The sequence below is a fragment of the Protopterus annectens genome, chromosome 8.part0 (genome assembly GCF_019279795.1).
Source record: "Protopterus annectens isolate FY-2018-M chromosome 8.part0, PAN1.0, whole genome shotgun sequence".
NCBI classification, from domain to species: Eukaryota; Metazoa; Chordata; order Ceratodontiformes; family Protopteridae; genus Protopterus; species Protopterus annectens.
Genome location: NC_056741.1, coordinates 1578079067 through 1578100365, shown reverse-complemented (window position 1 = coordinate 1578100365; position 21299 = coordinate 1578079067).

The window sequence follows — 21299 nt, the reverse complement described above, 5'->3', positions numbered from 1 at the left end:
TGGGGGGCTGTGCCCCCCACCCCCCCTTAAAAATATATTCCAACTCCGAGATCACACTAAAGTGAGGAAAGGGCAAATTTTCCGATCTTCGCTGTACCATGATCTCACAATATCGATTTCAATTGCTCATCCAAGTGTTCGAGATTTTAATTTTTCAACGTTCTGATAGGAACCCTAAAAAACAGGGATAGCATCCCACATTAGGGTCAACATATTAAATGTAGTTGTTATCACTACCAAATTGTCTGTTTACACTTTTATTACGTATCTGTAGGGTTATCCGCCTGATTTATTTCCTAAAGCACTCTGGACTGAGAAAAGTCAGGCAAAATTCCAATTTATTGCTTATGGACCTGATGAATAAAGAAATATTTTAGGAGTGGAACATCTCAGTGTGTAAAGACTTACAAAAAGTCTCAGTACCTAAGAAGGGTAGAGCACTGATTCATGAGGGCTATTTTCAGTGAATCAGTCCAGGAACGGCATCTTGTTAAGTGATCCAGGATAACCATCTTGTTAAGTGACTTGCACAGTCACATGGTAAGCAAATATAGGCTGAGGGGATCCAACTCTGGACAACAGGATGACGCTAGCAGATAATAACCTTATGCTCTAACTGCCCCAACTAACTTTCAGAACCACATAAGACAAGATGACATCTAAAGAGGCCCTGGTTAAATGTACTCAACAAACTCCACTACTGTAATATGGAAAGTTAAAAAAAATACATATTTTGAAAGAATTGCAAGATCACAGTTTTTAAGCTTTTTTTTTTTTTTTTTTGGCTGGTGGAGGCTTCATTTCGTCTCCACCTTTGAGGTCACTACATCTCAGGAAAAGGTATACTGACTTCCGTGAATCAACAGCTCACATTACCATTTGGGATTGTCATGTTATTGAAGCCATACAGTTCCTGCTTTGATGTCATATAACACATTACCTTACTGGCAGAGGAAGATTGAACTGTCGAGTTTCAGTTGCCTAAGGTTCAACTCACAGATGATTGGAGTTACTACAAAACAAATTAATGTTGCAGATCTGTGCCAGCTGTGATATCCTTTCTTGTGGAATTTCCCCCTTCCTTGACTTGGTGCAACCATGGCATTGGTATTTGTAAGTTTGGGGGCTGTGGAGGCTTGCACACCTGGAAAAAATGCTTACAAAGTGTTTTTCAGCCATTTTTTGGCGAATGCAGTTTGGGGATTCTGATCCCAGGTGCATTCAATTTCATTCAGGGATACTGAAAGCCATTTAACACTATGCTGTGTAGCAGAACTTGTAAAACTATTTACTATCGGATACATTTTGTGGCCATAGATTTTTAATATAATGTACTGGCATGTGAATCTTGTTTGAAATACTCCATATGCTAAGGAAATATAAAATGCTTTGTACTGTTCATTTTCCATTTCATTGCAGAGGTCACAATTACCAATGATGCTGCTGGTGTCAGAAAATGTATCCAGATAATAATCACTATAGAAAATTGCAATGCTGGTACTATACAAAGCTGTTAGCCATAGATGGAGCTGAAAAAAGCTTGTACGCAGCTATATTAGTTCTCAGTGGTACCATATATCAACGAAACAGATGAGGCAGTTAATGTTACCCTTGAGCGGAAACTATGGATGTAAGGCACAATATTTGGCATCTGTATTACACAGCACAGGGTTGCAGACTATATCCATTTTGTATTCTGCATGCATATAAACCAAACTAATTGCATGCAGAAGCCTGAACAGCTGAAAGGAACATCAGAAGATACAAAGCCAACTAATCCTGTTTTATCATTTCTGTATTTCCTTTCCATTTCCTGATTCATTTACATGCTCAGAAAACCTGGAACTTTATCCATGGAATCCTTGAGTAACCCATTTCATAGTGTTTATATGTGCCATTTATTTATTTATTATTAATGTTATTAACAAATGTAATGTTTTAGCTGCTTTGTTGATGGCAAATGGGACAAGTAGCATAGAGAAAATGCATAACATGGGATTATTATGCCCTTACAAAAGCACAGCATTTGTGACAGGCACAAGCAAACATTAACATTTTGTTTTGGGGAAGAAATGAATGCATTTCTATGATGTCATATACCAATTTTGCGCTTTTAGTCTAGTTTGCATTTTTCTTATTTTTAAGTGTATGATAATCGGATTTTCCCTAGTTACAACATTTCTCATTAAGATATTTGCAGTCTGGTGCTGTAGATATATCAAAATGTTAACCATTAGATTTCTTCTCCCCAGAACTACCAATCAAACTTATTACAATTACTTTATGTTTATCATGCATGAAATAGGGTAACAGCAGCATATTAACCATGGATCAGCATGAAAGCATTCATGTCAGTCTGTAAGAATTATACATCATCTTCCCTCAAGCAGTTTACTTACTCACTTGCCTGTTGGGAAAAGAAACTAACTATGTTTTCCCTGGTCCCATAAACACTCAGTAGCACAGTGATGTGAACAGTGAATAACTGGAGTAGAAGACAAGAAAAAGGACAAACAGTTGGCAAGAAAATGAATCAGTGGGCAAATAGCATTTTTTGCAACTGATGATTAATTTATCTGGTATGCAGTTTAACATTGACAATAAATGTATTTAGATATTTAGGTTATAAGGCATAGAGAAGGGCTCAGGATCTACATTACTGACTTATATAGGTCAGGGGTTTCTTAAATGAACTTCTAGTCTTGAATGAACCTGCTAGGGGAGTGCTGGATGCTTTGGATTCTGCACAATAAGCCAATGTGAGGGCAGGTCATCTTGTGGTAATGCATTTCTTCATGTAATCAGTATAAGGCTATTATATTAAAGCAGCAGGACAGCTGCACAATATGTGTACCCAGACTCTGGTGGAGCAGATCTTACCCCCTGCAACAACTAAGACTATAATCCACTGTTGAGGAACCCTGTGTTACCAAAAGAATATGCACACAATCTATTCAATTGTTAAATATACTAATATCAATATTTTACCCAGAGCTCATCTGAATAGGTTATGAACCATCTTAACCCTAAATTATGCCTCATATTTGAGTCATAAAAGTAAGATGTTTTATTGATTATCATTGGCTTTTGTACTCCTTTTTACTGGAGGTTCAGCATATCTGGTCTACAGTTCCAGCCTTATTTCTTGACATCAAGAAAGTACCTGCCACTGTAAAGTGGGCTTTTCCTTATCTACTACTGGAACAGCTAGGGTTTGGGTCTCAAGTAGCTATGTGGATTACACTTCCAAATTACACTCCTATAGTTTATTTGGTTATCGGTCATGTTCTGGGTCCCTCCTTGTTTCTATGTAGGTGTGCCTTGATGCATTCATTTTGTGCATTTTGGCAACCAAGCGACTGCTTTTGTCCATGCAATGCCTTCTAAGGGGATAAAAACCTGCTTTTGTGGGTACATTTATATGCTGATAACTATGCTGTGGTGTCCAAGGATTCTGAAAGGCTCTTTCAATAAACTGAAGCTTAGGTCACTAGTTTATGTAGTAATAGCAGGAAGACACTGTACATTAGGCTTACCATGGCTTCCTTAGGCAGGAAGCTAAAAATCTGCTGATCTGAACTATTTTTACTTTCACATTAGGAGCAGTACTAAGGTCATTGTTAGGGATAACAGTCCTTACAAGAAAGTGCAGTCAAGGCCCTGCATTAGTGGGGGATGAAACTTTGCTTATATTTCACAGCTCAGTGTGCTGCTGATAAACTGGTTCATCCATTAGTCCTGCATTATCTGAACCACATTTTACTTGATCAATTTTGCATGTTCTAATAAAGTTGCAAACCAGACTTGTGCAGTTTATGTGAAAGATAAACTGCCAAGCATAAGTAAAACAAAGTGATGAGTTCCGATGATACAGGAGGAAGAAAATGTTCTGACATTCAGTTTTGTGCCTTACAGGCTAATCATAACCTCCTGTTTAAAGGACATGGGATCCCTGAACCATCTTGGCTGAGGCTTATCATGCAGAAAACAAGCTGAAGCACAATGAAAAGGTTACACTAATGTCCAGTGACAATGGGGCTACTGTTCATAACCCAAACACTGTTGTAGAAATGGTTGTGTAAAGATGGGGGGGGGGGGGCTGCTATTGGTTTACTGGATAAACTTGCAGACAATATGAATGATTGGAGGGTATATGATTAAGCATCTTGCCAGTGCTTATAGTTAACTACTAGGATAACTCCTAAGGGCTGTTTTATGTCTAGCCAATAACCCAACATCAGACTCAAACCCTGTACCTTATGTTTATGTGGTGAAGACTTTAACCATTATACAAAACCCACTGCATTTGTGCAGCAGTTTCAATGGAGTTACATTAGGACCCCTTTCACAGACCCTCATGACATGAAGATTTCTAGAGGTTAATATGGGCTGGATGGAATATGGATCTCTGATGGCATGTGGGAAAACTTTATACCTGGCAGGTATTTGGAGCATTCTCCGTGTATTGTTCTGGATGGGGCCAGCTAATACCAAGTTGCTGATCTATGCAGTGCATTTAGGGGAAGTAGTGAGCTTAGTGAAAAGAAAGGTTAATCTAAAGTGGAATGATAACATGCTGGGGAAAAAATGGAAGCAAGCTTGAAATGGCATGAAGTTTATCAGTTGTGGAGATTCTGTAAAGTCTCCATTCCATTTCATCATCCAATTGTGGTATTTTATTCTGGCTCATTTAAAAAATCATATCCCAGTGCACTCAGATAAGTGTTGGACATGTAGATAAGTGGGACGCACATACTGTCATGTGTACCATGATTGTCTGGGACTAATATTCTTCCAGTTCTTAAAAGAAGTGAAGTATGTGTGTCACAGTACCATTTCCTACACACACACACACACACACACACACACACACACACACACACACACACACACACACACACACACACACACACACACACACCCACACACACCCACACACACACACACACACACACACACACACACATACACACACACTCACACACACAGATAGATCTATCTATCTATCTATCTATCTATCTATCTATCTATCTATCTATCTATCTATCTATCTATATCTATCTATCTATATTTTTATTTATTTATTTTTTTAACAGTTGACTTCTGCCCAAGGATAAGACACTGTCCATCCCCTAACAAGCTTCCATCTGCTTTTAGTGCCTTGTATCCTTTCTCAGTGAGGCATTTTCAGTGGAGCAGCTCTTCTAATCAAACGCTACATAAAGAAGTTAATCAATCACCTGAAGAACTTGATGTTTGCTTAAAGTAAAATGTATATACTTTTTATTTTTCTTTTACTGTGGTAGCTCTGCTTTCTTATTGTGTACAAGTCATTGCAGAGTTTTGACAACTATGCAAACTACTGTCTCTGTGACTTATTTTGGAGACCCTAGCTATTTGGTTGCTGCTACAGTTGCTTTTTGCTCTAACTATGAGAAATGACTACTCAAGTGATACTGATCTCCATGAAAGACAGAATTTTTTAATAATGTTTTAGATGCTTGTAAACAGCAAGTTCTCTTAGATTGTATTATACCTACTTCATTTTAGGAAAAGCATTCTAGCTGTAACATACTGAATCTGTAGAGTGAGACCATCATTTTTTATTTATAGGGCTGCTCTGCAGTTGTCCCTACACTATTGTAATGAAGTTAACACCTGAAATCACTTCGCATATGGAGATAAGTGCAGTACATGTCCCCCATCTTTCCATTTCTCTTAGGATTGGTCATTATAAACTGTATCCCAACTCAGCTGCTAGATGGCGGAAAGGAACTGCAAAATCAATACAAAGCAGTATATAAACACATTTTTGGGTAGCCTTGAAGGGTGAAAACAAACAGAACACCAACACCAGCTTGAATCACTAAGGACTCCTGGTTTCCTTTAATTAGATGCATGGAGTGCAAAAACCTGTACATTTGCATTGTTTTATTCAGTACTTTTACCTGTCTTAACCATAGATTAGAGTGCTGCCCACCCCCCTTATTATTCCTAAGTTGATAACTGAGGCCACTTATCTTCCTGTTCCATAGACTTTACAAGCAACTGGAAGATGGTCTTTTTTTGTTTTATTTTGTTTTTTAACAGCTGACTGCTGCCAAAGGGTAGGATAGCAGTGCTTCACTCACTTTCCTTCCCATATCCTCCACTCCAAATATTATTTCCACACAACAGTTTCTTCACCCTCCAATCAGCCACCCATGTTCCTCATGTTCAAAGTACCCTTCCATTCAACCCTCCTCCACTTAGTCTACTTCTTGACCACCCACTTTCATATCTCTGCCTCCACCTTAAACACTGCATTTCAACTTACATATTTAATTGCAATCAGCCTCAACACAGCACTATTCACTATTCTAATCCTTCACAAACAGATCCTCAACTCAGTACAATAAACAACCTCCTATATTCTTTCCAAACAAAAACATCGACTCTATGTACTACAGATATAATATGCATCCTTAACTCTTACCCAAACTCTTCACTTTAACTTCGCTATCAGCCCTATCTACTTATCAGTTGAAACAAAACCTTCCACTCCCTGCAAATGGTACTATTATTGAGCACAAAACTACACTTGACAACTATACTCAGAGATCTGCTTCTCCCTGTTAACTCCTCCAATTTACTTTTATAAAAGCACATTCTGCTAAGACAGATTACTATAATAAATCTAGAGCTAGAAACAAAAAGCAAATGCCTGTCATATTCAGCCAGGCACTCACAGTGCATCAAACACATTTAATATTCGGTGACATGCACTCAAACCCAAGTCTTCCCACCACTAAAAGCAGTCAAATCCCCATAAATCCAAACTCATCACACAACACACATATCCTACAATGCAGCTTGCTCTCAGACCATAAGTTACATAATATAAATATGTGCAGCATCTGCAATAAAACTAGTGAACTTCATGCCTGGATTCAAACCCACAACCCCCACATACTTGTACTCACTGAGCTCTCAGACCATAAGTTACATAATATAAATATGTGCAGCATCTGCAATAAAACTAGTGAACTTCATGCCTGGATTCAAACCCACAACCCACACATACTTGTACTCACTGAGCTCTCAGACCATAAGTTACATAATATAAATATGTGCAGCATCTGCAATAAAACTAGTGAACTTCATGCCTGGATTCAAACCCACAACCCCCACATACTTGTACTCACTGAGGTGCAGTTAAATCCTCCATCAAAGATGAAGAAATACTCCAACCAGGATATAACATAACAAAAAATGACTGAACCACTAAATTGGCTGGAGGGGTAGCTATCACGTTCCTTAACATCTTATAAATAGCAATACACCCCACCCGACTCCCAAAGTTTGAGTCAGAAGAGCTAACCAATCTCAAATTAAACTCACATATATAATACATGCATACATGCCTCCAAATTGAGAAAAATATCAGTACCAATAAAACTGTATTTAACAGGATAACTAGCAATGTAAAGCAGGAAACCCTTCTTCTCGGTAACGTTAACATTGACTGGTTTGATCAAGATACCAGTACCTCCCTCTAAAACATCAGTCAATTTATTAAATGTTCCTCAAGATATGACGAAACCTCTGGCAAAGCTAGTACCCTAGAATGCATAGTATCCACGACCTCTGAAAAAATAAACCAGGCTCTAATACCACCTAATGCACTTATCAACCACAGAGACTTCATGAAAGACAAGAACTATTATACAAGAGCCCAGACAAATTAGTCTAACAATCCCAATTTGTTCTAATCTGCTATAACAATCCCAATTTGTTCTGGTCTGCTATAAAAACATCTACTAAAACAAAGTACAAGCTCATCCCAAAACCATCTTCCCACTGAAACTTATGCCGCCATAGCTTTCAAGTCCGATGAACACTTTAAAACACCTCTCACATCTTCCAACAGAATGTAAATATACCTCCTCACAACTCAACTATAGCGCTAATCAGACAAATAATTTCTTATTGAAACCAGGCTCAATTACTATAATAAAGACATACCTGAACAAACAAAACCCACTATATTAGCAGTGGACAATATTCCTACAGAATATCATAAATTAAGATTAGATCGGATAACCTATTCAGAGTCTGGATTAATCAATTGAACCTTGCAAGAATCTTATGTTCCAGAAATAGTGAGAACCTCTTACATTATACAAATACATACATGGGGCACTTACAAACTATCAACCTATTACAGTAATCCCACCACTCTTTAAAGTACTAGAAACTTGTATCCATCATCAAACCATAAACGTTCTACAATAAGATCACTTACTTTACCCCTCACAACATTGCTTCCAGCCTTATCACAGCACTGAAACTCCCCTACTGCACTTTTTAGACACAGTCAACCATAACAAAAATATAGGTGACCTTGTCTCTACCATATTTCTGGAATTCTCAAAGGCGTTTAATACCATCACCATTTTCTCCTCAACAAGCTCTCACAGCTTGGACTAAGCAGCACTGCCACTGAATGGTTATCTAGTTACCTCACTAAGAAGCTCTCATAGCTTGGACTAAGCAGCACTGCCACTGAATGGTTATCTAGTTACCTCACTAACAAGCTCTCACAGCTTGGACTAAGCAGCACTGCCACTGAATGGTTATCTAGTTACCTCACTAACAAGCTCTCATAGCTTGAACTAAGCAGCACTGCCACTGAATGGTTATCTAGTTACCTCACTAACAAGCTCTCATAGCTTGGACTAAGCAGCACTGCCACTGAACGGTTATCTAGTTACCTCACTAACAAGCTCTCATAGCTTGGAATAAGCAGCACTGCCACTGAATGGTTATCTAGTTACCTCACTAACAAGCTCTCACAGCTTGGACTAAGCAGCACTGCCACTGAATGGTTATCTAGTTACCTCACTAACAAGCTCTCACAGCTTGGACTAAGCAGCACTGCCACTGAATGGTTATCTAGTTACCTCACTAACAAGCTCTCACAGCTTGGACTAAGCAGCACTGCCACTGAATGGTTATCTAGTTACCTCACTAATCATATACACTTTGTCAAATAGCAGGATTCCTACTTTACCCAGCAGCTAGAACAAACAGGAGTACTACAGCATTATTACTAGGACGCTCCTATTTAATATATTCATACACGACATGTACAAGGTAGCCAGGCATGCAATATTTATACAATATGTTGATGAATCATCTCATCTGGGTGGCCACAACGCTACGCAAACTGCAAACAATCACCTAAGACACCTCCTATATTGAGACCTGGCTGGAACAATACCAACTACTCTTGAATCCCTAAAAATACTAAATTAATTACATTTACCTCTAATAATCTCCGACAAATAGGAACTACACTAAATATATCTCATCTAACCCTACCAAAATAGAAAATAAACTTCTTATATCATATGACCAGTATAAAATTCCTTATATTAAATATTGCACAAAGATTATCAACAAGGAACTAATGCTTTCTATCAGACCCAGTAAGACAAATCATGAACTTAAATTAGCTTCTGAAGTTAATGGTAACTATAAGGCCTCCTTTGGTTACTTTATCAAACTAAGGAGTAATACCCAGCAGTGTTACTAACTTATCCAAAATGGTACTGCTCACTCAGTAGACGGTGGACCCCATTTTTTTTTCAAAATCTTACCAAGGTGACACTGATCTATAGACTGTATTTTATACATCTTGAAGAAAGGAAGTCAACAATTAAAAAAAAAGACTAGGTGCCCAGGTCTTACAGTAAAACATTGCCCAATGCTGGCCTATGCACTGGCGCCAGAAATGAAAAATAAAGTGAAGTAGAACCCTCAAAACATGGAAACATTCTTATCACATAACTAAGCCAGGTTCAAAAGGAGGCTTGCCCCCTGCAGTAGAAGGAAGTAGAAATCCACAAAAAATACAAAAACTGACAGGCCAAGTGAGAAGCAAAGAAATAATAAAGTGGACTTTTGAGACTAAGGAAGACATTATGTGCTGTTACCATTATGCAGGAAGCCCATAATTTCCTGACAGAGGCTACGTAGCAAGAGCAAAAGAGAAATCAGAGGAAAGAAGCATACTAGCATAAGAAAACCAGCAAAAGCTGCAGATAATAATTTAAGATCAGAGAAATACATTATCTAGAGGAAGAAACATTGGGCTGCCTGGAAAAGGAGAAAGTGAGAAAAGCCGAGAGGTTTTTGAAGGGTGTATATATATATATATATATATATATATATATATATATATATATATATAGGACGGGGGAAGAAAAAGAAACATGATATGGTACAATATTTATGCAGAGAAGAAAGCCAAAATAAATAATACAAAGAAAGTAACTACAAAAATATTTGAAGAGAATTTTAGGTGAAGACACAATTACACAACAGAAAAAAACAAGACCACAAAAGGGCAATGTAAGAAAGAAGATTAGTGAGGTACAAATTAAACAAATAGAAACAGACATGATAAGACCATCTGCAAAGTGGAGGATTTAGTGTGAGAGCTCTGATAAACTCAATATCACAATGGTATGGGCCAATAAGTGTCCAGATGGAGAAGCAGCAGAGGGACTGAGACACATCTGAAGAGAAACACCACAGGCCAGTGTTCTAGAGCCTTCTGCAGGAGACATGCATAAATGTATACTCAGAAATGGACAGCAATGGAAAGAGCAGGAAACAATGGAATTTCTGACACAGGTTAAGAATGCAACGTGATAGGCAGATGAGATCCAGATGAAGGAGCAACAGATGGAGCAGGAAGCATCTGAAGAAGTTATGTCACAGATGTTCTGGAACCTTCTGTAGGAGACTCACATGAAATTCCAGTTAGATTTGCCCAGCTAAGGAAGTGCAGAATAAAGCAAAGAAAATGCTGTCAGTCCTCAAGAAAATCATTTAGGGAAAGACCTGCTTGATTTAATAGAGCTAGATAGAAATATTAAGACAGATGAAATAATGTATATGTGATATAACAGAAAACAATGGTATATTACTGTGCAGCTAAAATAACAACAGAAAAAGTGTTACCACAAAAACACAGAGCAACAAAGAAAGGAAGGTAACAAGCAAAATGCCACCATGGAAGCAGTGAACAGAGAAAACTACAAAATAATTAAAACAAGAGCTATCACTGTTATAAGAGAAGAATACCGAACAGAGAACAAAATACTCAGAAATTCTTAGAAAAATAAGATTTGATAAAAGCAACACATAGTATTAGAACAGACCAGGATTTATCAGACACTATTTCTGGAAAATTACAAAATAAGCAATTCACTTATGACAAAAAAAGTAATATGGAGACTTGCTAAACAATGCAAAAGGCAAGAAATAGTTACTGTTTGGAGAAACATTTATGAAGACCTTACACAACATAACAAATACCCTAAAAGGTAGAAGAACTGAAAGAAACAGTAACTTCTAAAATAGAGATTATGAAATGAGATGAAAAAAAAAACAGCCAGAGAAAATGAGGCATAATAAAGAAAAACTTCTAAATGGAAAACCCTTCAATGTTATACAAAATTACGGGAAGTCAGGTCAAAACTGTTTGTGAAATACTTGAAATTGTTTTAGAAAATAACATTTTCATTTTTGACAATAAGTATTACCATCAAACTTTGGGGTAGAGATGGTCACACCCGTCGGTAATACATATGCTACCCTTGTTTTAGATACATTGGAGAATGAAACCATGTACAGCAGCTCTGACTGTTTTTTCGATCAAAGTTTGTTTTTTTAAATGTTTTGTGGATGACATCTTTTTCATTTGCAACAGTGGGACTGAATAACTTATTCAGTTTATTAATTTTTTGAACAACAGTGCAACTTTTTGAAATTTTCTATGACTGCTGCTATGAATAATATTGAGTTTTTGGATATTGCTATCTGTTGTGATGGGACTGATGTATACACATCTATATATGAAAATGCAATCCATAAAAATAAATATCTACATAAAAAGAGTCTGCATGCAGCCCATGTTTTTAAAGGTATAGCAAAAGCACAGATGATCCACATAAGTAGGTTAAATCAGACATTAATAAATATATAGAGCAAAGTGAAGAGATAATACAAGAATTCATGGACAGGGGTTACAATGCTGAGTTACTGACTAATACTCACAAAGATGTCACTCTACTAAGAGACTCTATAGCTAAACCATATTTCTGTAGTGATTCAACAGCAGACAGTGCTACTAATGATACTTAATATGACAGTATTATACAGTATATAACAACATACAGCAGATGTAGCAATGATGTAAGGGAGATTATATCTGACAACTGGGGCATTTTGAAAACTATGCTAGAATTACAAAAAATAGCTGGGAATGAACCTAGGTTCACATATTGTAATTGTCCTAACCTTAAAGAACGTTTATGTCATAAGGATACCCATGCTAATTCTGCAACTAGGCAGTTTAGTAAAAATGGCACTTTTCCATGCTACAACTGTTGTTTGTAATTTTATTAATAAGGATCCAAATTTTATACATCCGGTATCCAATAAGACACATACTTTTAAGTGTTCTGCAACCTGTAACTCAACTAATGTTGTATACCTTGTGACTTGCAAGGCATGTCCTAGTTTTTATGTTGGTAAATCAACATGGTGATTAAAGGACAGACTTATACAGCATAATTCTGATGTTAGAAGGAAAGTATTGACTAATGTATTGTCAAGACATAGTAATGAGACTGGGACATCACATTGTTTTACTTTTAGGGTTATAGATACAGTTACTAAAGATATCAGGAAGGGCAATTTAAATAACAGACTTGAAATGAAAGAATATAAATGGATTTTAAAACTACAAGTTGATCAACCTGCAGGTATAAGTAAGACTATTGCACTGAAACCAGTACTTAAGCATAAACAATTATGCTTAAAGTGATTTTATGCTACTTTTTATGTCTATTTATTATGTCATTTTTTAAAGAGTTCATTATCTTAATTGATTAATTGAGAGAGTTTTTTCATTGGCTGTGTGATATAGCCGTAGTATATAAATGTATTTGTATTGTTATTGTCTCTAGCACTGAAGAAGGGTTTGTGACCCGAAAGATTTGCTGTTTGTATTTTGAGTTTGCCACATTAAAGTTTTTTATCGGTATGTTGCTGCATTCATTTGTTTTGCTGTCCTCGCACTTTGTACAAATAATTGCTTTACTATGACTCTTTTATTTTCATTTTGATCATACAAATACTAGAATATAAAAGTAGCTGAGAAACAGTGGAAACATGAACCATAAAACATTATTAACAAATTGCCCAAAACCAATAGTTCAAAAAATAGATGTAAGAAAATCAGACATAGCAGTCCAAGAAAAAAAGCCAAAAGCAGTGTTAAACATTAAAAAAGCTTCTTCTTCTTTTTCTTTTGGCTGTTTGCCACAGCAGATCATCCATTTCCATTTCTTCCTGTCCTCTGCATCTTGGTCTGTCACACAAACCACCTGCATGTCTTCTCTCACAACGTCCATAAACCTTATCTTAGGCCTTCCTCTTTTCCTCTTACCTGACAGCTCCATCCTTAGCATCCTTTTCCCAATATAGCCAGCATCCATCCACAGCACATGTCCAAACCAAGGCAATCTTGCCTCCTTGGCTTTGTCTCTAAACCATCCAACCTGGGCTCACCCTCTTATATACTTATTCCTAATCCTGTGCACCCTCGTCACACCCAGTGCAAATCTTAACATCTTTAACTCAGCCATGTCCAGCTATGACTTCTGCCTTTTTGTCAATGCCACTGTCTCCAGCCCATATAACATAGCTGGTCTCAAAAAAAAGCTACAACCAGCAATTATAGTGTATTTCATACTAAGATTATCAAAGTCATAATATACCAGACTTTGCAAGCATAAATGAGAGCAATGTGGAAGAAAGACACCCAGACAGTGCCAATGGTAGCAAGAGTAGCAGGACTAATAAAAATGAATTTGCCATCATACTTAAATATTCTACCAATACATGTAACTCAATATGAGCTATAGAGGGTGGCAATTATCGGCATTTTTTAGGTGTTGAGAAGAGCAGTCTTGGCAAACATCGAAGAATAAGGCAATAGTACTATGATGATTTTTAATTGTACCCTGAGACCATCCCACCTGAATCCTGCCCCTACTCCATCACTACTTTCTCCCAACTCACTGTCCTTTCCTCTCTCCATCTCCCTCCCTTTATTGAAATTTCTCTTCAATAGCCCCAACATGACTGTTGCTGTTTCTTTCTTCCTTTTTGCCTTCTGTTACCTATTACCCTCACCCTCTGTCTCTTTCTTCTTATTTCTACTAATTAGGAATATTTTACTAATAATGGCTGTATTGCCAACATTTTGTAATTGACATATTGCCAGACCTTTGTAATGTATATTACTTTATCATGTTAATTTTCTTGTATTGTTGCAATGTGGAGCTTTTCTCCCTGGGCGTCCACTGAAAAAGGGCTTTAGCCCAATCAGACTATCCTGGTCACCAAATGTCAAATAAATATATAAATTCCTGTCATGATATTAGAACTCAAAACATTTGGAGAAATTAGAAAAAATATAGACATAGCAAATAATACTAGCAGAGAAATGTATTATAAACTTATCCCTAAAACAACTATCTTAATTGCACTAATTCCTAAATACTTTATACCTCCTAATATCACAAAGGAAGAAAGTACTGAAGGCACTCTCAAAAACCAAAAATGCTACTTCCATGGGACCTGCCTAATTGGGTCTATATTAGAACACCAAACTTTCAAAATTTCTAGTGTTCTAATATCGAACCCTATTAATCGAAAATTTAAAACAGCAAACATACAGAACAGCGAATTTTTTCCTAGGGAAAAAATTTGCTGTTCCAAAACACATACATACAACACAAGCACACCAAACAAACAGCAATCCACACACATGCACCTAAACTCTTACACCTAACCCTACACTAAACTATACATACACCACTAACTATCCACTTACCTTAAACCAAACCCTAACCCTAAGGTCCGTCACTATCGCACAGTCACCTCACCCGCGCCCTAACCCTAACTCACCTACCCTGCCCTAAGCCTCACATCCATACAATCGCACACTTACCTGACCCGCGCCCTAACCCTAACTCACCTACCCTGCGCTAACCCTCACGTCCACACAATCGCACACTTTCCTGAACCCGACCCGTAACTTTCCACCACAGCGCTGAAAATGCCGAAGCAACAGAAATGGACAACCAAATTCTTTCCCTAGGAAAAATTTGGTTTTCTGTTTCTTTGATATTTTCAGCGGGTCGATATTAGAGCACTCGAAATTTTGAAAGTTCTGTGTTCTAATATAGACCCGCCCAATTTACCTTGATGCCTTATAAACAGTGACAAACATAATTTGCATTTTATAGATTTATTATCTCTACTTGCTAGTAGATCACTGGGCCAGTGTATAGCTTAATTAAGGATGGTGTATTCATATGGTGAACCATGACAAGGTTTGCACGTTTTTACCAAATGTCGTAGGAGTTGGAGATGTAGGCAAAGGCACACTGAGCAGAGCACTGGATGCAAACATCAGCATCAGTCTTGAGATATTATTGTATGGTTTCCATATTTAATTACTTCATGCTGCAATTTCAACAACAAGAACTTTTTTCTTATGTTGACAGAAACACTTTGGTCCCTTTAAAAATAGTTAAGAACTTGAGCTAACAAAACAATGCATTACTATCAGTTAATCTGAAGGTCAGTGATGAAGGTCACAGTTCTTAGGCTCAATGTAAAATAGAAAGCATTTCTTACAGGAATATATACAAATGAGAGCACCAGTCACATGTGATGCACACTGTATGGAGCTTACACCTCTTTAGAAACGTTAACTAGTTACCATTTGCCTGTTGTGCCACTCCACTCGTAGCCGGCCTTAGGTTTAACTTACTGACTACATAATACTGCACTCCCCTTGCCAAGAGAAGATTTGTCCCTTCAGTGACATCACAGCACCAATGGGCCCACAATCTCTTGAAGTGTCCTTTTGTCCCTGCATCCTGAGGGCCTTCTCCAAAATCTCACTGCCTTTATAAAAACAGCGGTTACCAGATTTTCATAGCCAGTAACAATTTACTAGTTTCCGCAGCAATGCAAAGGTACATCTGCACCTTCTCTTATGAGCACATATATTACAGGGACAATGGTTTATTATACATTCAGCTGAACTTAAAATTTTGTTTACTTGGTTTCATGTCTTTTTTCAAAGTATGCTTCTTAAAAGTACTTCCACCCTTAAGTATAATGTGTATTTTTCTATGTTTTGTCAAAAATCTTGTTCACTGGTTTCAGAAGTTATAATATTTTAGAACCTGCATTGTTGTATCTGTGTTGGTTATAGTTCCTTAACCTGTGCGTACTGTTTAATGTCTTGTTATGAACAACTGGTCCAGGCTGGCCAAAGGTAGTTCAATAACCCATGCCCTCCAATGGTTAACAAACAGACAAAAAATAAAATTGAATCCTCATTCAAAATGACCTGAATTTCAACTTAAATGTGTACGTTTATTGAATTAGTTTTAAAACTGCTGAAGCAATCAAGAGATTATTTTACTATATAAAGCTGATTCTTGTGGTGAGTTGCAATAGTTTTTCAGCCTTAGGGTGTAAGATGTCTCCGATCATTAAGGAAAAACATTAAATGACAGGGAAAACTAGTACTTATTGACCATCAAAGTTGCTGACTGAGCCTCCTTAAAACCAGGAAAAAAGAACCACGATCTGTAGCCAATCTCAGCTGAGACTGAAGAATTCATGTACCAATTTGGGAAGTCTTTATTTCAGTGTGTCTCATTTGCTTGAGTCCCCTTTTTTCACATTTACATATCTTTCCATGTAGAATGGAACTCTTGCTTATTATTTTATTTCATCAGAGCTACAGTGTATAATCTATGGACAGAACTTACAGTTCCATATCACTTAGTTTGTCTAGTGCCCTGTGCAGTTTTAAAAACTGTTACCCTATTCAGCTCAAAAAACATTCAGTTGTCAAGCCACAATCCTCAAGGTTTCATAATGTACTATTAGCACCTGTCAGTTATGTCCTCCAAAAGTTTGCACCTGGGGCAGATGACCCCATTGCCCCATCTGAGTCATGGCTTATAGTATGGGGGAAGGGAAGAATTTGTTTTACAAACTACCGATCGTGATTGTGACCTTGGAGTTAGTATATATTAATAGCGCATGGAGTTGGGTGTAATAGCCTTGCCTCATGGAAAAATAGTAGTGTATTTTTAATTTATTTTACTTCTATGAAATTAATGCTATGGTTTCCTGAGGTTTACATGGATTTTATAAAGTGTTTTGCTTACGCAATGATTTTAGGTATTGAGGAAATAGGGTAGATCTACCATTTCCATATTTATAAGGTCACATTAATTATGTAACATGCATGAAGTAATTACACACATATGTGTGAGGTCAGAGTTTAAAATGAAAAAAAATATTACTATATTAAATGTTTTAGAGTTTGGGCAAAGGAGACACAGAGCATAGTTAGTATAATATAGTAACACTGGGACAAGTAATACTGAAAGATATATTAAATCTGAAAGGAAAATAATGAAACAAGAGGTTACTATGTAATATGTTCGAGTCATACCTCTCAACGTCTTTGTACAAGAAATCTGGACAAAGCCTAAAAAGTAGAGAAATAAAGGCCCAAAATAGGGACACATTATAAATATTGCTCTTATAAACTTAGAAAGTTGCTAAAATAACAGGACTTGTGTTAGCATGCATTTTCTGAAAGTTATGAAGCCTGAAACTCAAATGCATGACATCGTTTATTGACCAATCCTCAGTGATTTTGTCAGAAAAACAGAAATGTCATGAGGAACAGACGAAAACTATAGGGCAAAAATCTGAATATTCTGTGAAAATCTAGATAGTTGATTGGCAAGCAAGACACTTAATATAACTAGTGCCATGTATAATCAAGACAAACTGTTATTGTCACACAGAAATACAATGACACAAGAGTAAATGCTCATCTAATTACAATCGCTAGTCATTCGGTAGTCATATGAAGGCAGTTTCAAATGAGCTGATGAGGGAGGGATGGAAAAAAAGAACTGAGAAAAAGGGCAATATTTACAACAGCAGAACTCATGGGAAGCTATTGTAGCAGAATGATGGAATAATGCAAAATTAAATTCTGTTGCTGCTTCAAAACAAAAACTCACTTATCACATCACCCAGAAGTCACATATAAACTAGATTACATTTTGAAATTTCAGCACTATATTATAATTAGTGACTTTTAATCACATGTAGCTCTTCTAAAAAGGTTGTGCCTTGGTCCATTAAATAATAAATTATACACTCCAAATTAAAAAACATTTCTCAACTCTATTACACTAAGGTGACAGATGTAATAATTTTTTACTGTTCATAAATTCCATGTCAGTCACATTCCTCCTTTGTCCTGTTATAATAATTTCTCTGACCTTGAGATTCACAGTACAGAATAATTAGTAACCTGCCTTAACATCAGGGTTTGGCAAGATACAGTTCTGTTAGCAGGATTAGTTACCTCACACTGATGCCAGATGTACTATTTTAAGCATTTCCATTATTTTCCATGTTTAAAAGAATAAACACAAATATGTTACTGAAATAAATCAGCTTGATAAGAATGTGGTTTTAAAATATTTCACTTCTTATGCAAACCTCGACAATTGGCTTGTTTCAGACATATTTTAATTGTTTCATGTTTGTATGTAATGAAGCAATGAACCTTATAGTAGATAACTACATACCTGAGATAGCTTTGTGTTAGCTAGGGGAATATAACCGCTGAACTATGTTTGGAATACAACAAATCTTTTTTCTCTCTAAAATGCTGAACATTTGATTTATGCTGTAATGTTATGTTAATAAATTCAGTTGCTGGAGTCATCATACATTATGAAGACAATTAAAAGATCTTCATTCTAGTTATAAAAAAAACAAATCAGAAAACTTAAAAAGTAGCATAAATCTGGTTTGTTATCCCACTACAAAACCATGCAGAAAAATGAACAGCTTTAAAAAATGCATAATTATATTAAGTACTTCCCATTACATTCAGGTGTTACAGCCTGTGTTTTATAGGCTGTTCCATGGTGATGTAAACCTTTGCCATTAGTATGCCTGCCACCCCAACAAAGGTGCCTGGTTTTCTGCATTTACTCCCTTTGTACCTTATTGCGTAAGTTGTATCACGAGTGGTTTCTCATTGGAAGTTGTTGATTTGGTAAGTCTGAGGCTAACAAAGTGGGTCAGCTTCAGTTTATTCTCACTCTAGCAAGAGGATATCTAATTTCTCCTGAGCTGCATTGACTTTAGAATTACTGTAATTGTAAATGGAGCACAGGATCATAGCCCACTGCATGCAGTGTGGGATTTTGTCCTACACTCAACACTTTTAAACATTTTTAAAAGATTAGCCACACATTTTTTTTTCAAATGAAACCATATTTGATCAAGTCAAGTTCAATAGGTTGGCCTATACATGTAGGCCATTAAACAAACATTCACAGTACATTTTTCTAACACTTACAAAAGTAGTGCTGGGCTCTGACAAGTGTACAGTTTGGCATCAAACTTTGGTGGAACTGTTACTGATTTGTTTCATAGTTTCATAGTTTCATAGTATAGTACTAGGCTATCTGCCCTAGGGCATTTATAAGCCTAGCCATATTGTACATGGCTTTCGCCACCCCATGTAATGATACAAAAGTGTGCAAAATAAATTTAGTTTACGGTGCCTCTGTCTAGTAATGACACAGAGATGACCCCCGGTGTAAACCTACGATCACCCATCCACTCGTCAAGATTTCTCTTGAAGAGAGTCAGTGAGGGGCTCTGCCTAACATGGACTGAGATCCTGTTCCAGAGTGCGGGAAGCCTCTGGGTTATGAATCTGTCCCTCCAGCATGTCCTATTCATATTTGTGCTGAGGTTTAGATCTTTAGCTCTCGTGGCTCTGATGTATTTAGATTTTTTGAGGTGGAGCATGTCCATTAATTCCGGATTGGACATGACCTTGTACGTCAGGCACAGATCACCTCTGAGCAGGCGGTATGCTACTGAATAGAGCTGGAGCTTTTTTAGTCTAGCAGCATATGACATATGTTGGAGACCCTTGATCCTCTTGGTGAGGTACTTTTGGGGTCTCTCCAGCTGCTGCAGGTGCCGGGTGAGGTACATACCAAATGGGGCATTGTACTCAATCAGAGGCCTGATAAGGGAGGAATATAGGGGTACAATGACATCCTTTGATCTGGATGTGAATCCCTTCATGATAAGGTGGGCAAGGTAAAAGGTCTTTCTAACCACTTTGGCGACGTGGGTGTCAAATGAGAGGTCACTGTCAACTTGGGTCCCCAGGTCTCTGATTACTTTTTCCGTACTTAATGGATTACCACCTATGTGGTAATTTGTGGGTACTTTGTTTTTCCCAAAGGGGATGACTATACATTTTTTGGCATTTAGTTTAAGGCCGTGACTCTGGCACCAGTCGTCTGTTTCTGTAAGGCCCTTCTGAAGGATGCATGTGTCAGCTGGTGTATCGACTATGGCGCCTAGTTTGCAGTCATCTGTGAACTTTGTCAGCCACAATTCCCCTATGTTTGCCTGTACATCTGAGAAATAAATGCCGAACAACAGGGGCCCCAAGACAGAGCCCTGTGGGACTCCACTTGTGACTGGCTTAGAATCTGACATAGCTCCATCTATTCTGACTTTGTGGGTTCTGTCCTTTAGCCAGTTTGCAACCCATCTTGTGACATACAGGTTTACATTTAAGCTGTTGAGCTTGTCTATGATGCCTGAGTGGGGTATTGTGTCGAAGGCTTTTGCCAGGTCCAGGTAGGCTGTATGAACTGCTTTGCCCTCATCGATGGCTCTAGTGACTGTTTCAAAAAAGTCCACCAGGTTCAAAAGGCAGGATCTGCCTTTTACAAAGCCGAACTGGGTAGGGTCAATTGTCTGTAGGTCCCCGATGTCTTTGTTTATGAGTTCCATAATGATCCTTTCCATAGCTTTGCAGACCAGGCTGTTCAAGCTTATGGGGCGGTAGTTTCCAGGGTCTGTAGAGGTGCCTCCTTTGTGGAGTGGGACCACTGTTGCTGTATGCCAGTGTTCAGGGACATATCCTGTAGTAAGGCTAAGATTAAACAGCATTCTTATGTGCGGGTTTAGCTCCTCTAGGAGTTCACGTAGCACGTAACCCGGGACACCGTCTGGTCCCATAGATGCTGTATTTTTAGCTTTGCTGAGAGCAGCTCTCACCTGGACATCTGAGA